This window comes from Vulpes lagopus, chromosome 16 (assembly GCF_018345385.1).
Source record: "Vulpes lagopus strain Blue_001 chromosome 16, ASM1834538v1, whole genome shotgun sequence".
NCBI classification, from domain to species: Eukaryota; Metazoa; Chordata; class Mammalia; order Carnivora; family Canidae; genus Vulpes; species Vulpes lagopus.
Window position 1 is genome coordinate 56,051,617 of NC_054839.1, and position 13,755 is coordinate 56,065,371.

Here is a 13,755-nt window from a genome sequence, read left to right on the forward strand (position 1 = left end):
AGCGCCGCTGGACACCCTGGGTGGCAGTTGAGGTGCGATGGGGTGTCCAGCAGAAGGCGCTGCGGGACATCCCGCAGCGGGGGTCGGGGGTGGGCGCAGGTGCAGCCCCACAGGGAGGGGCCGGGAGAGGAGAGGGACATTCTGGGACAGTGCCCAGCGGCGAGGTGGCTCCCAGCCCAGCCTAACACAGGGAGCTCCTTGTCGGCCTGGGTCTCTGGGACACGGAGAGCTTTTGATAAGCACAGATTTCCCAGCAGCGCCCCTGAAGGTTCTGGTGTCGTGGGGCCCCTTGGAAGGTGTTCCCTGTGATTTTGATGATAAGGAGGTTTGGGACCCATTGGTGGGAACACCCACCTTCTAGGGGGCCGAAAGAGTGGGAAGACAAACCTGGTTCTCACTCCCAGGCTTGTGCTTTGCAGCTGTGTGACTTTTGCAGCACCCCCTCCACCCCCACCCCTACCCTGCAGACCGGATGGCCATGCCTACCTCCTAATGTTAAGGGTGAAAGGACATCCAGGTATAAAGGAGCTGATGGTAAGTGTTCAAAGCCAAGTTAGTCTCTAACCTGAATCGAAGGTGAAGGCGTTCTGAGACCTCTCCTGGGTCTCCCCCTCTCTCTCCCTAGAAAGGAGACTGTCCCATCCAACCATTTGAGAGTTGTCTACCATGTTTAGTTCTAGAACCTCTGCCTACACTTGTCTTTAGTTCGTTTGCTTTTCTTCCAGGAGGCAATCAAGAACAGTTTAAGGAGATGAGAGAGAGTTCTAGGTTCTAGTTAGAAGGGATAGTGCAGCATCTGGTCGATCCCTTTTGTTTCTCAGGTGGGGAAACAGGTGCGGAGAGGTTGCCCCTTACCCAAGGTCACACAGCTGATTAGCAGTAGGCCGTGGGCCTGTGCGCTCCCCAGTGCTCACAGCTGCCTCTGGAAGGTTAGTGGTCAGAATATTCGGGTCTTGCCCTTGTCCTCCAGAAAAAAGGACGGTGTTTTGTTTTGTTTTGTTTTGTTTTGTTTTGTTTTGTTTTGTTTTGTTTGAAACATCAGGGTTTCTTGCTCTCCCATTTCAGGGTCGTTATTACTGCCTTATCCAAATAAACAGACTTGAACAAAAGAGGAAAAATAGTGACGCTGCTACTACTACTACATACCATCGTTAAGCCAGTGGGCATTCTCCAAGTGTTCAGGCGCGTCATAGTGTGGAATCCTCAACTCATCCTATTCATTCTTTCATCAAATATTTGTCAGGACTTCAAAGGATTCCGAGCACTGTGGATGCTGCAATGGGCAAACAGGCCCCCTGCTCTCAGGCAGCCTGCATCCTGCTGAGAACTGCAGACTGACAATGACAATCACACAAGTAAACAAGATAATTTCAGATAGCATCAAGGGCTTTGAGAACAACGGACGGAGTGATAGGAAGTGACTGGCCCCCACAAGGGACCTGAGGCCCGGGGCCCAGAGAGGCCTCTCCCAGGAGGTGAAGTTCGAGCAGAGACCTGGATAGTGAGAAAGAGCCCACCAGGGAGCAAGGCGCGGGAGCTCAGTGCGTTTAAAGACCCGGAAGGAGGCAAGGTGAGCAGGGACAAAGGTGGCCACAGCTGGGAGGGATGCATCCGGAGAAGGTGGGGAAGGCCGTTCGGGAGCTGCCCAGCTCCTACTCTGTGACTTCCTTCAACCCTGTATCCACTTTTCCCTTCTCTTGGGCAAAATGTCATGCATGCAGGGGGGACTTTGGAAGACTTTTGGAAAATAGTTGCACGACTCTAAGAAGTGGGTATATTTCACTCATTTCAGACACATGGCACTGAGCCCAGGGAGACTGAATGGTGGCTTCGGTCTCATTTTCTTCCAAACCATGCTTCCCCTTTTCCTGCATTTGTGCCTTTACTTACAGCTGCGACTCTCCTTCCCCCGGGCCAACGCTGCTTCCCCAGGTGTCTCCCAGCAGCCTCTCCTAGCTCGGTGCTGGGCTCACAGTGGGGCTCCAGTGTCATCCCTAATTCTCAGGTCCCTCCTCCGATCAAAATTAAAAACCAGTTTCCTTTCGTGTGAAAGGCTCTCAGTGTAATCAGGGTCCCTTTCTCCTCCCTATTTTTATTTATTTTATTTTATTAAAGATTTTATTTTATTTATTCATGAGAGACACACACACAGAGAGAGAGAGGCAGAGACACAGTCAGAGAGAGAAGCAGGCTCCAAGTAGGGAGCCCAATGTGGGACTCGATCCCAGGTCTCCAGGATCACACCCCTGGATGAAGGTGGCACTAAACCACTGAGCCACCGGGGCTGCCCATCCTCCCTATTTTAAAAAAATATTTTATTTATTCATTCATGAGAGACACACAGAGGCAGAGACACAGGCAGAGGGAGAAGCAGGCTCCATGCAGGGACCCCGAAGCAGGACTTGATCCAGGACCACGCCCTGAGCTGAAGGGAGACGCTCAACCACTGAGCCACCCAGGCATCCCTCTCCTTCCTATTTATTAAGTGATACCATCTAGTTTCCTGGCCAGTGGTCTCCAGACTTCTGCTTCCCCTCCAAGGCTTCCCGAGGAGCTGGTCGGCAGCATATCTAGTAACACTGGGCAATTAAGGTTGCATCTCTTCTGGAGTTTGCAAATAAATGACTTCAGCTTTGCATTTTCAAGAAAAGAAAAGCTGGCCCTCCTCTCTTTGGGACTTAGTTGAAGGGTAATCCCCACCCCCACCCCATTGCCCCTTAGGCACTGCCTGTGGAAGAATGGGATCCTATCTATACCCTTTGTTCACACATTTACACAAGCCCATCTATATGCCATGGCCCAGGGATTAGAAGTTAGTTTTGGGACTTCAGGGAGTCACAGTAGAATATTCATGTCAGCTATAGTCTATAATAACGTTTCTGTGTGTTGCATCATTTGATCTTCATGATCAGCCTGTGAGGCGGTGAGGGGGCAAAGGGGTGCAATGGTCTCCTGGTATGTAGCTGGTTGGAGAGGGCAAGTCACCTGTCGGGGTCACACAGCTGGGGTGTAGAAGAGATCTGGGCCTTACCCAGGCCTTTTCACTCAGTATTTATTCCTCTGGACTCATAATCCTTTTGACTATGAATGGATGAATTCAGGACCAGGTTATTTTAGAAACTGATTAATTTTAAAAATCATGTTTGCATGAGAATAACAGAAGGAATCCTGTTCTGTACCACTGCTGGCACTAGGACTTTTCAGGTAGAGGAGTTCTGTTTTCACACTGACCCGGTGAACTTCCTGGGAGGTCAGAAGGGCGAGAGGGGGAGTGAGCTGGGCTGTCAGATGATTTCCTGTCAGCATCCTGAACAGAGGTCCACTTCTGGGAGTAGCCAAGGACTGTCCCTCCCATAGACTAACACTGTGAACCCTGGGGCCAGGAAAACTGCCTGAGGTGCGGAATGTGGTCGAAAGCAGACAGAGGGGATGCCTGGGTGTCTCAGTGGTTGAGCGACTGCCTTTGGCTCAGGGCGTGACCCCAGAGTCTCGGGATTGAGTCCCACATCAGGCTTTTGGCAGAGAGCCTGCTTCTCTCTCTGCCTCTGTTTCTGCCTCTATGTGTCTCTCAAGAATAAATAAATAAAATCTTTAAAAATAATCATGGCTAAATTTCCCCACATTTGGTGAAAGCCGTTTATAGATACCAGAAGATCAATGAAACAAAATGAATATAAAGTAAACCATGCCCAGGCACATGATAGTCAAACTGTGAAGCATCAAAGACAAAAAAATCAGAAAGCAGCCAGAGCAAAATGTCACTCTTTATATACAATGATTCAAAACAATGATTCAAAAGTTCTCTGACTTCTCATTGAAACAATGGAGACCAGGAAACAGTAGAACATCTTTCAAGTACTGAAAGGGGGTGGGGGGGAGAAAGAAAAAAAAAAAAAAACCCTCGTCAACCCAGGATTTTATATCCAGAGAAACTAGCGTTCCAGAATAAAAGTGGAATAAAGACATTTTCAGAGAAAAGAAAATAGTATCTGTCACTGGCAGGCCTGCGCTCCAAGAGGTGCTCAGGGAAGTTCTTCAGGCTGAAGGAAGGTGACGCCAGACAGGAGCTTGGATCCCCAGGAAGGCATGAAGAGCACCCAGCATGAGAGTGTGTGGGTGAGGGGAAGCATCCTCAGCAGTCTGCTGCATGGGCAGGATGCTCACCCACAGGGTAGAGACCTGGGTGCCCTGGTACAGAACAGACCTTGGTTGGGTGTCAGCTGGAAGATGCAATTTTGAGTGAGATTGTAGCTATGTTGTTCATATCTTGATCCCTGGGTCCTGGATCCCCAGCCCACTTCCTGGAAATTTGTCCCAAGGCCTGGGGTGGAAATTGGCCCAGGGAGGTGAAAAATGACTGCTTTATTCTCTCTCTCTCTCTCTCTCTCTCTCTCACACACACACACACACACACACACACACGCCAATGAGAACAACAAAAACGATTTCACTACTGAAAAGCACAGGCTTAATGCACACTGGTCAATTTGGGAGTCTATATGACAATCACTATGAGTGATTAATTGCTCAGTTATTTTGCTTGTTTTTATCACCCATTGTCACAAATCCAGTTTCACAAAAATACCAAACAAAAATAGAAGTGATGCTTTTTAACTTGTGGCAGCTGAGAAATCCAACCCCTGTGCCTGAAGCTCAGCTCTCTCTGGGCTTGGGGGCCCCACAGCCATGGAGTTCCCACTGGGCCCAGACTGTCCCCCACCACAGTGGTCAATAATCCATCTGAAAGGAAGGCTGCGGGCCAGCAGAGACTGTCACAGAGAAGCAATGATCCGAAGACAGCTCTGGCACCTGCCGACTCAGGGAGATTGGACCTGACCGAACCACGTGTGTCCAGGAGGGAGGAGATGGGGGTGATGCTCGTGGTATGGGACCTCCCTTTCACTTCTGTCAAAGCTAAACTTGAGTTGTAATCTTCTTATGTTTGGAGACTCACAGTTGAATATTGGCATATATCTGAAATAGTAATGCAAATAGATTTGATAGAATGTTCCTCCTGATTCGATGTGCAATGTGAGGTAAATTTAAAAGTGATAAATAAAGCTCAGAAATTCAGAGGAACCTGGGGAGCTCAGTGGTTGAGCGTCTGACTTCAGCTTGGGGCGTGATCCCGGGGTCCTGGGATTGAGTTCTGTATCGGGCTCCCTGCATGGAGCCTGCTTCTCCCTCTGCCTGTGTCTCTGCCTCTCTCTCTGTGTCTCTCATGAATAAATAAATAAACATCTTTAAAAAAAAAAAAAGTTCTCCCTCTAAAAAAAAGGCTCATAAATTCAGTTCAAATCACCCCCACCCTTTTGGCATGAATATACAAAAGCTACATTATTCAGTCATGGTTTTCTAATAAAGTAAAAACCCAACTTGAGTTCAGCCCTTTATAGGATCCAAAGAGAATTCTGATGTTTTCTGTAGCCAGACATGTGTGTGACACTTAATTCTGGTTATTAGTCTCTGAAAGTAGTAATTTAGGATCGAGGATATAATTTCCCATCCACAGACCAAAAGGCCAGAGAGGAGCCTAGAAGCCTATTAGATTAGAGGCAGTCAGATGGAAAGCTGTCTAGAAGATCAAGGTAGAAGTAGTCATATATGGATGCATTAGTCAAGGGTTCTCCAGAGAAGCAGAACTGATAGGATATATATGTAGATATATATAAAATTGAGATTTATTATAGGAATTGGCTCATGTGATTAAGGAGGGCGAGGAGTTCTATGGTCTGTCTTCTATAAGCTGGAGAACCAGGAAAGCTGGTGTAATTCAGTCCCAGCCGGAAGGCCAGAGAACCAGGAACACTGATGTCTGAGAGCAGGAGAGGGTGGATGTCTCAGCTCAAAAAAGAGGGCAGATTCAGTCTTCCTCTGCCTTTTTGCTCTATTCAGGCCCTGAGTTAGATGATGTCCACCTGCACTGGTGAGGGCGAACTTATTTACCAAGCAGACTGATTCAAGTATCATCTCTTCCAGAAACGCCTTCCAGAGACGCCCAGACATAATGTCCTACCAGCTATGTGGGTATCCCTTAGCTCAGTCAGACTGACCCACAAAATTAACCATCACACTGGACCTCCCTGGTGGACCGGACTTTCCCAGCCTACCCTGGGTGGAGGCTGCTGGAAGCACCTTTTGAAGAGGCCCCTTGTGCACCCTCTTCTCCCTCGCCAGTCAAGGACCTGATGGGAAAAGTGTGCCCTGCATTGCCCTCAGGCCACAATACCAACTGAGACAGTGAACACTCTGTCTCTGAGTTGCCATTTGGTTCATGATGACACACAACTTGGAGAAACTGAGCAGCTTCTTTCACCTTTTAGGTGGCCAATTTTATGGAGGCTTAACATGGGCAGTCCTGGTCCTGGATGGGGAGGAGGTGCACCTTAGCAGACGTGGCCCTGCCCGAAGGAGCCCCCAGTCCCGGCCAGCTGAGCAGAGGTGGTGCACATGCACATAACTGCAGGGCACTGCAGTAACAAGGCGGTGAGACATGTGGTGAAGATAGGTCCAAAGCTTATAGGAGCCAGATGGTGACCAGTGACCAACCATGGTCCCTACCCATGTTCCTATACATGGTTGACCAGTGCCCAACTATGGGTCTTACACTGCTGTTGAACCCATGGAGTGGGATCAAGGAAATCTTAAGAAAGTAAAAGAATTGAAAACCAGAGGGCATGGGATGGTATTAGGCTAGGGGTGAGAGTGCCTCCCTGTGCTTCCCCTGGCTTAGCTATTGGATCTTGTCTCGTCTTAGTTCCCCTGAGCTGCTATGTAGAAGAGCACAGACTGGGTGGCCTGTAGACAACAGAAACTTATTTTTTTTATGATTCTGGAGGCTGGAAAGTCTAAGCTAAGCCCTAGTGTCTAAAGGAGAGCCCACTTCCTGGTTCATAGATGTCTTCTCACTGTGCCTTAATGTAGCAGAAGGAACAAGGGGGGCTTTCTGGTGTTTCTTTTTTAATTTTCCATTAAATTTTTCTATCTGAGTATACTTGACACACAATGTTGCATTAGTCTGGGGTTTCTTTTCTTGTCCCATTAATAGAGCCTCCCAAAGGCCCTACTTCATACTACCATCATCTTGGGGATGAGGTTTCATTGTATGAATTTAGGGGACACAACCCTTCAAACATCTACCATCACTCCATTTCCAGCCACCCCAGAGCCCATGCTGGTCCTCAAACAAGCCAGTCACACTGACCTCGGGACCACTGCTTTTCCTGCTGTCCATGTCTCAAATTCTTACATGGATTGTTCCTTCTGCTTTTATGCCAGACGTGTGCAAGCTTATGGCCTCATTTCATTGTCTCCTCTCAGACATGGCCACTTCATTTGACATGATGCCAACACTCTCTTTCTCTTTGCCCTGCTTTATTTTTCTTTATAAGATGTCTCACCTGATACTGTGTACTTGTCTGTGTGTTTATTATCTGTCCCCCCTAAACATAGTGTAAGGTCTATGGGGTAGGGACTTTGATTTGCTCCTTGCTGCAAGCATTAGCATATCAATGAAATTAGTATTTATTGACAGAATGGACAAACACATCATCTGTTTGAAAAAATATAGTTTTTAAAAACACAGCCGAATGAATGCCTTAAAACAGGCTGTCATCACAATTTTTTCCCATTCTACACATTTAAATATATATAAAATATAAATATATAAATATACATAAAGATATATTTATATGTATATAAATAAATGAATACAAATATATATAAAATATAAATTGGTTTAAACCAAGGAGAGGGTTTTAGGGGTATAAAACATTAAGGAAATGAGACCTGGACAATTGGGTGATCTACTCACCTACATCCATTTCTTGTCTTGGTGCCTAGTGGATTTCCTATAAGTCTTAGAAACAGGCCATGAAAGAGACTAAATGTGATGTCACTTGATGTAATAAGTTCCAATTTCTCATTAGAAACCATGAGAAGTTATTGCTCCTGAACGAGTTGGGTCTAGCCAGCACACAGGGAAGTAGAGATTGAACACCTACCTATTCAGATACAATTAAGGGGCATCTGACATGCAAATTGGCCAGATTATTTAGGTAATTGCCAAGTGTCTGGTTCACGTTGTGACAACCAAACGCAATTAAACTCTCCAAGGCATCATTTATTTAAGCTGTGAGAAAAAGGGATAGAGTATGTCCAGATTAATGATGAATTATGTTATAAACCTGGCCTTTCATTTAAAACCTGGGGGCCTGATACGTCAGTAGACACTTGCCTGAGGACTCCGGGAGGCAAGTGCTTTGTCATACTCGGGGGTGTATATATGGGGGCAGTGAGGTCTATGTACTGTGCGAGGCTGAATAGTGGCCCCACAGATATCCAGGTCCCAATCCCCAGAACTTGTGATGTGAACACAGATGGCAGAAGAGACTTTTGATATCCAGATATCCTGGGTTATCTGGATGCGCCCTCAATCACAGGGCCCTTGTAAGAGGGAGGCCAAGGGAGATTTGAAGGCGATATGATCGTGGAAGCAGAGATGGAGTGAGGGGTTTCAAAGATGAAGGAGGGGTCATGGGCCAAAGAACAGAGGCCACCAATAGAAGCTGAAAGAGGCAGGGGAGCAGATTCAGCTCTCAGAGCCTCCAAAAGGAACCAGCCCCACAAACAACTCGATTTCAGCTCAGTGACACTGATTTCAGTCTTATGACCTGAGGAACATTCAGAGAAGAATTTTGTGTCGCTCTAAGCCACTAAGCTGGTGATGAGTTGTTACAGCAGCAACAGGAAACTGTTGCCTGTGCTTTCTGGGATTTCTTGACCTCATGCCCAGAGCATCTGAATTAGGAACGGACCTCCTAGCTGTGACATGTGTACATTGACCGCTGCCTACGCCTTACCTTCTAGAAAACAGAACCTGAGACACAGGTTAGGATGCTCACCCTTTCTTTAGGTGTGCAAGCCTGGGGCAAGGAAGGTGAACCAAAAGGGACAGGAAGCAAAGAAAGATGCACGGATTTGCTCTGAGAGACGTTACTGCAGTGAGCTGTGAAGACACTGCTCAATGGCACATCTGCTCGTGTAGAGGGTTGCAAGAGGGGCCATACCCCAGCGTAGGCCACGGAGAGGGAAAGGAGAGAGGATGCACCTGTCTGGTTCCTTCCTGTTTCTCATTTCCAACTGGTCGAGGTTCATCCAGGGTCGGGGGTTAATGCCCTAAACTTCTAGTTTGTTTGATCCAGTTCCTCAGAAGTGGCTTGAGAAATCATACTCTAAAGCTTCAGATTGTGGTGTTTCATTTACAACCAAAAATGAAGTTCACTGGTTGGGTAAGGATTCAAGAGAGTGAACACAAGCTGGAGGCCTCTTGAGGTTCAGGCTCAGAAACCACAGAGTATGTACTTCCAGAACATTCTAACGGTCAAAGCGAGTCACAGGCCAGATCAGCTTCAGTGGTTGTGGAAAGAGATGCCATCTCTTGATGAGAGAGTAGCAAGGGCATCTTGCGAGGGAACTGGGTGTTGAGAGGGGAACGTTTGGGGCGGTCTTTGCAAATAAGCAGAAGGGGCACTGAGCACACAGACGGGGAGGCACGAGTACTGGACGGTGGGCAAACCTCTTGTCCTTTACCAGAGCCCAAGCTCAGCATGTCAGAGGGGCTGAAGCTAAGAGCCGGATCAAGAAGGGCTTTGGGTGCCATACCCAGGCATTTGGGTTTTGTTCTGAAGGCGGCAGAGAACCACGAAGGAGATGGAGATGGGCAGGCTTTCTGTTTTGAAAGCCCTAGTGACTGGGACAGGGAGGATAGATGAGGTCACCTGCGCAGGCCCTCGCGGGGCGACCAGGGCGTGAGGATGGAGGCCTCATGACTAAGATTAGTGTCCTTAAAAAAGGGACCCCGCAGAGCTCTCTTGCCCTCTTTCAGCCATGTGAAGACTCAGCAAGAAGACGGCTTCGCCAGCTCCCTGATCTTGGCCTTCCAGCCCCCGGAGCTGTGAGAAATGGAGTTCTCTTGTAAGCCACCCCGTCTCTGGCATTTTGTGACAGCAGCCCAGACCGGCCGAGACACTTACCCAGGTGAGTTCTGCGGGATCTGATAAAGGTCACACATAAGATGCAGGGTGGTAAGTGCTGTCAGCCAAAGCTGTCCCGTAAAGTCCGCCTCCAAGTACTATCTTGACTTGGTGTCGTGTTTGTATTCTTGGTCTTACTTTGTTTTCCGGTAATTCCCTGCGAGTCTTTTTTTTTTTTTTTAATTTTTTTTAATTTAATTATTTATTTATGATAGTCACAGAGAGAGAGAGAGGCAGAGACACAGGCAGAGGGAGAAGCAGGCTCCATGCACCGGGAGCCCGACGTGGGATTCGATCCCGAGTCTCCAGGATCGCGCCCTGGGCCAAAGGCAGGCGCCAAACCGCTGCGCCACCCAGGGATCCCTACCTGCGAGTCTTTAAAAGAATAGCTTGGTTAGATGGATCCCGCTGCAGCTTTTGCCTGTTACTGCCTTTGTCAGCTCTAACTATGTCCTATGTCAAGGTCACCTCCCTGTTAATAGAGCCTCATGATTCAGTTCATAGTACAAAGCAGTAATTTGGCCTCAGGACTTTTTTTTTGGCTTGGAAGAATTACTCTCAGCATGTTTTCTTCAGCCATACAGAATGTTTTCCCAGGGACCTTAACTCCATTTAATTGCCTTCCGTGAGTCTTGCTGTTTTCTCTTGACTGTTCTGGTTTTTTCTGGAGAGGAGAAATTGTACTAGAGGGCAGTGTCTAAAGTCAGAGGATAAACAGGTGCAGAGTGAGGATGAGCCCAGAGGGAGTTGAGGGGAAGGAAGCCCTTTGGCGAAAAATCTAGATTCTCAAACTATTACTGAGCAGCTCTAGGTACAAAATGCTGTGCACGCTGGTGCTAAGGAGAAGCACGAAGACACAATATTAACACTAGGTTTGGGAGATGAACTAGGAACTTATGAAAAGTCGCACAATACAGGAGAAATAGCAAGATAGGTGGATTGTTGATGCTCTTAAGTAGTGAAGTAATAGCATCGGCAGAACCTTTAATGAAGTCAAGAGTCATTCGGTGTGTGGTCCTCGCCGCTGGGATGTAGCGCTGAGCAAGTCACTTGTCAGGCTTCCTAGAGGACCTGGCTTTCAATTCTAACTCAAGAGGGGAAAGGCAACACGATGGTTTGGACCAAGATGCTGAAATCCAGGAGAGATTTATGGGGCCCTGAGTAAATCGTTGGAAGTACGTCTTCCAGAGTGATCAGCTGGATCTGGATCCCTTCAACAGCTGCCTTGAGAGGAAGTTAAGAGGCTTAATATTTTTTTTAAGATTTATGTATTTATTTGAGGGGGGAGGCTAGGGGGAGGGAGAGGGAGAGAATCTCACGCAGACTCCCTGCTGGGCGTGGAGCTCCACATGGGGCTTGATCCCACGACCCCGAGATCTTGACCTGAGCTGAAATCAAGAGTTGGCCACTCAACCGACTGAGCTACCCAGGCGCCCCAAGGCTTGCTTTCTGATAGAGCAGCTGTTTGCTCTCCAAAATGAGGCCTGTCCCTTTCACTTTCTGACGGGAAAGGCCCCTGTTGTGCTGGATCCTGGCATGACACTGGGGGTCAAAGGTCTGGGACAAGCTTGGCGCACGGTTACAAAAAGCCGAGAGGACTGTGGGAACAGATGTGGCCCTGCTTGAACAAGCCCCCTCTGCAGCTGTGCAGCCCCACGGGCACGGGGCTTGTGCCAGGGACATGTCACGCTCCGAGCTGCGGTGGCCCTGCGCGCTGGCCTTCCCGTCCTGACCAGGATGCCCGGAGCTCCAGCTCTCGCTAGGGCCGGAAGGCCCTGGGAACACTCTCTGCACCTGCTGCCCCACGCCTTTATGACTCTGTTCCCCGGGGCTCAGGAGGGGTCTCTGAGCAGGGCCCGGAGACGGGGCCGGGACCATTTGAGTTAAGGGCGCCCGTCCTCGGGGAGGAAGGAAACCTAGGGGCACCCCAGCTTCACCTCTTTGCTAGAAGATGCTGGAACGCATAAGATCAGCTGGCTTATTAGTGACGGAGTCAGCCCAGCTCTCTACCAAGTCTTCGCCTTTTGTGGAAGTGTGATGCTGTTCAGCTCCTAAGCCAGGTGTGCCCCGGTGTGCCCGACCGTTCTAGGTGGCCTCACCCTCCCTGCGTCTCTAACGCTATGATTTGCCTTTCTCTTCCTCTTCAGGTCCTGCCTCCTTTGGTCCCGCGCTTCTTTCCAAGAAGAAAACATAGCATCCCGCACCCCTATGTGTGTCTCATTCATCCCCTTTGGCAAGTGACATGTCAGCCACCACCCCTCTCAGGCCCTCCAGCTCCTGCCTCCAAGCTGGCGCCTCCTGAGAGGGGTCCCGCTCCCCTCTGTCTGTCCCCCCAGACCTCACCCAGACCTGTGGCCGGGCCTCCTGCTTCAGTGATGCTGCGTTCATCTCCAGCTCCTCCCTGGGCCTGGGGCTCTGCACCCACAGAGCACAGGCTCTCAGGACCCTTGCAACCAGCTTGCAACCAGCCCCCCGCAGAGCCGGCACCTTCGTGTCTAACCCGCCCCCTTTCCAAGGTCCCCGTGCTGTGCGTGGCACCACCAGGCGGCCTGTGGTCTCAGCCAGGAGCCCGGGTCCTGCCTCAACCACTTGCCAGGTGAGTCAGGTTCTCCGGGTTCTCTGTCCTTGTCTCTCTGGCCTCTCCCCACTCCCCCTGTCGCCGGCTTAATTTAGCTCTTCAACTGAGAACCTGTACCCCTGCTTCAAGATTTGCTCAGCTCAAGTGTCATCGCCCCCAGGAAGCCTTCCAAAAGTCTGCTCAGACCATTATGTAATTGTTGGGTTATCTTTTTATCCTCTCCCATCAGACCATAAGTCTCTGCAAAGGTACTTCCCCCACCCCCCTTGTACCCAGCACGGCACTTCATCAGTGATTCTCAACTGCTCGAATGTGTAAATGTGCAAATGGGTGAAGCGGGTCTTTTTTTTTTTTTTTTTAAGATTTATTTATTTATTTATTTATTTATTTATTTATTTATTTATTTATTCCTGACAGATATAGAGAGAGAGAGAGGCAGAGAGACACAGGCAGAGGGAGAAGCAGGCCCCATCCAGGGAGCCTGATGTGGGACTCGATCCCGGGTCTCCAGGATCAGGCCCTGGACCAAAGGCAGGCCCCAAACTGCTGAGCCACCCAGGGATCCCCAAAGGAATTCATGCTTTTTAAAAAAAATTTTTTTTAATTTATTTATTGAGAGACACAGAGAGAGAGAGGCAAAGACACAGGCAGAGGGAGAAGCAGGCCCCATGCAGGGAGCCCGATGCAGGACTCAATCCCTGGTCTCCAGGACCACATCCTGGGCCAAAGGCAGGCACTAAACCGCTGAGCCACCAGGGATCCCCTTAATATTTATTTTCCACAGGTGGGATTTGTGATCAAATATGGGTGTTTCCATTCAACCTACCACATTCCACAGATTTTATCAGGTTTTTCCCCGGGCATATTTTCTCTTGTTCTCTTTCATTCTCTACTAAACACACGTGGAAGCAAGACTCAAAACTCGGAATACACGCTAGTGGCGGGAGATGCCACCCCAGGTTCCTGGACCAGAAAATGAAGTGAGTAAGCATCTCCAAAGGAAGTTAAGGTTGTAAACTGCAGTCAGACAAAATTAGCAAGCAGCAATTCCATGGGCCTGCCTGGGAGAGTGACTTTCCAGCCCCCCCTGGCTGGCCGTGGGTGGGAACACCAGTGGGACACCTTACCTCACTCCTGTTCTCC

General features: G+C 48.9%; 1 long non-coding RNA gene across 1 annotated transcript; it reads left to right on the top strand.

Annotated features, from left to right (window-relative positions):
* The first annotated feature begins 1,087 nt into the window (after positions 1-1,087).
* On the top strand, positions 1,088-12,376 carry LOC121476974. The gene is made up of 3 exons (XR_005984066.1): positions 1,088-1,570; positions 9,887-10,038; positions 12,182-12,376. It is a non-coding gene; the product is annotated as an uncharacterized LOC121476974 (long non-coding RNA).
* Positions 12,377-13,755: the final 1,379 nt, after the last annotated feature.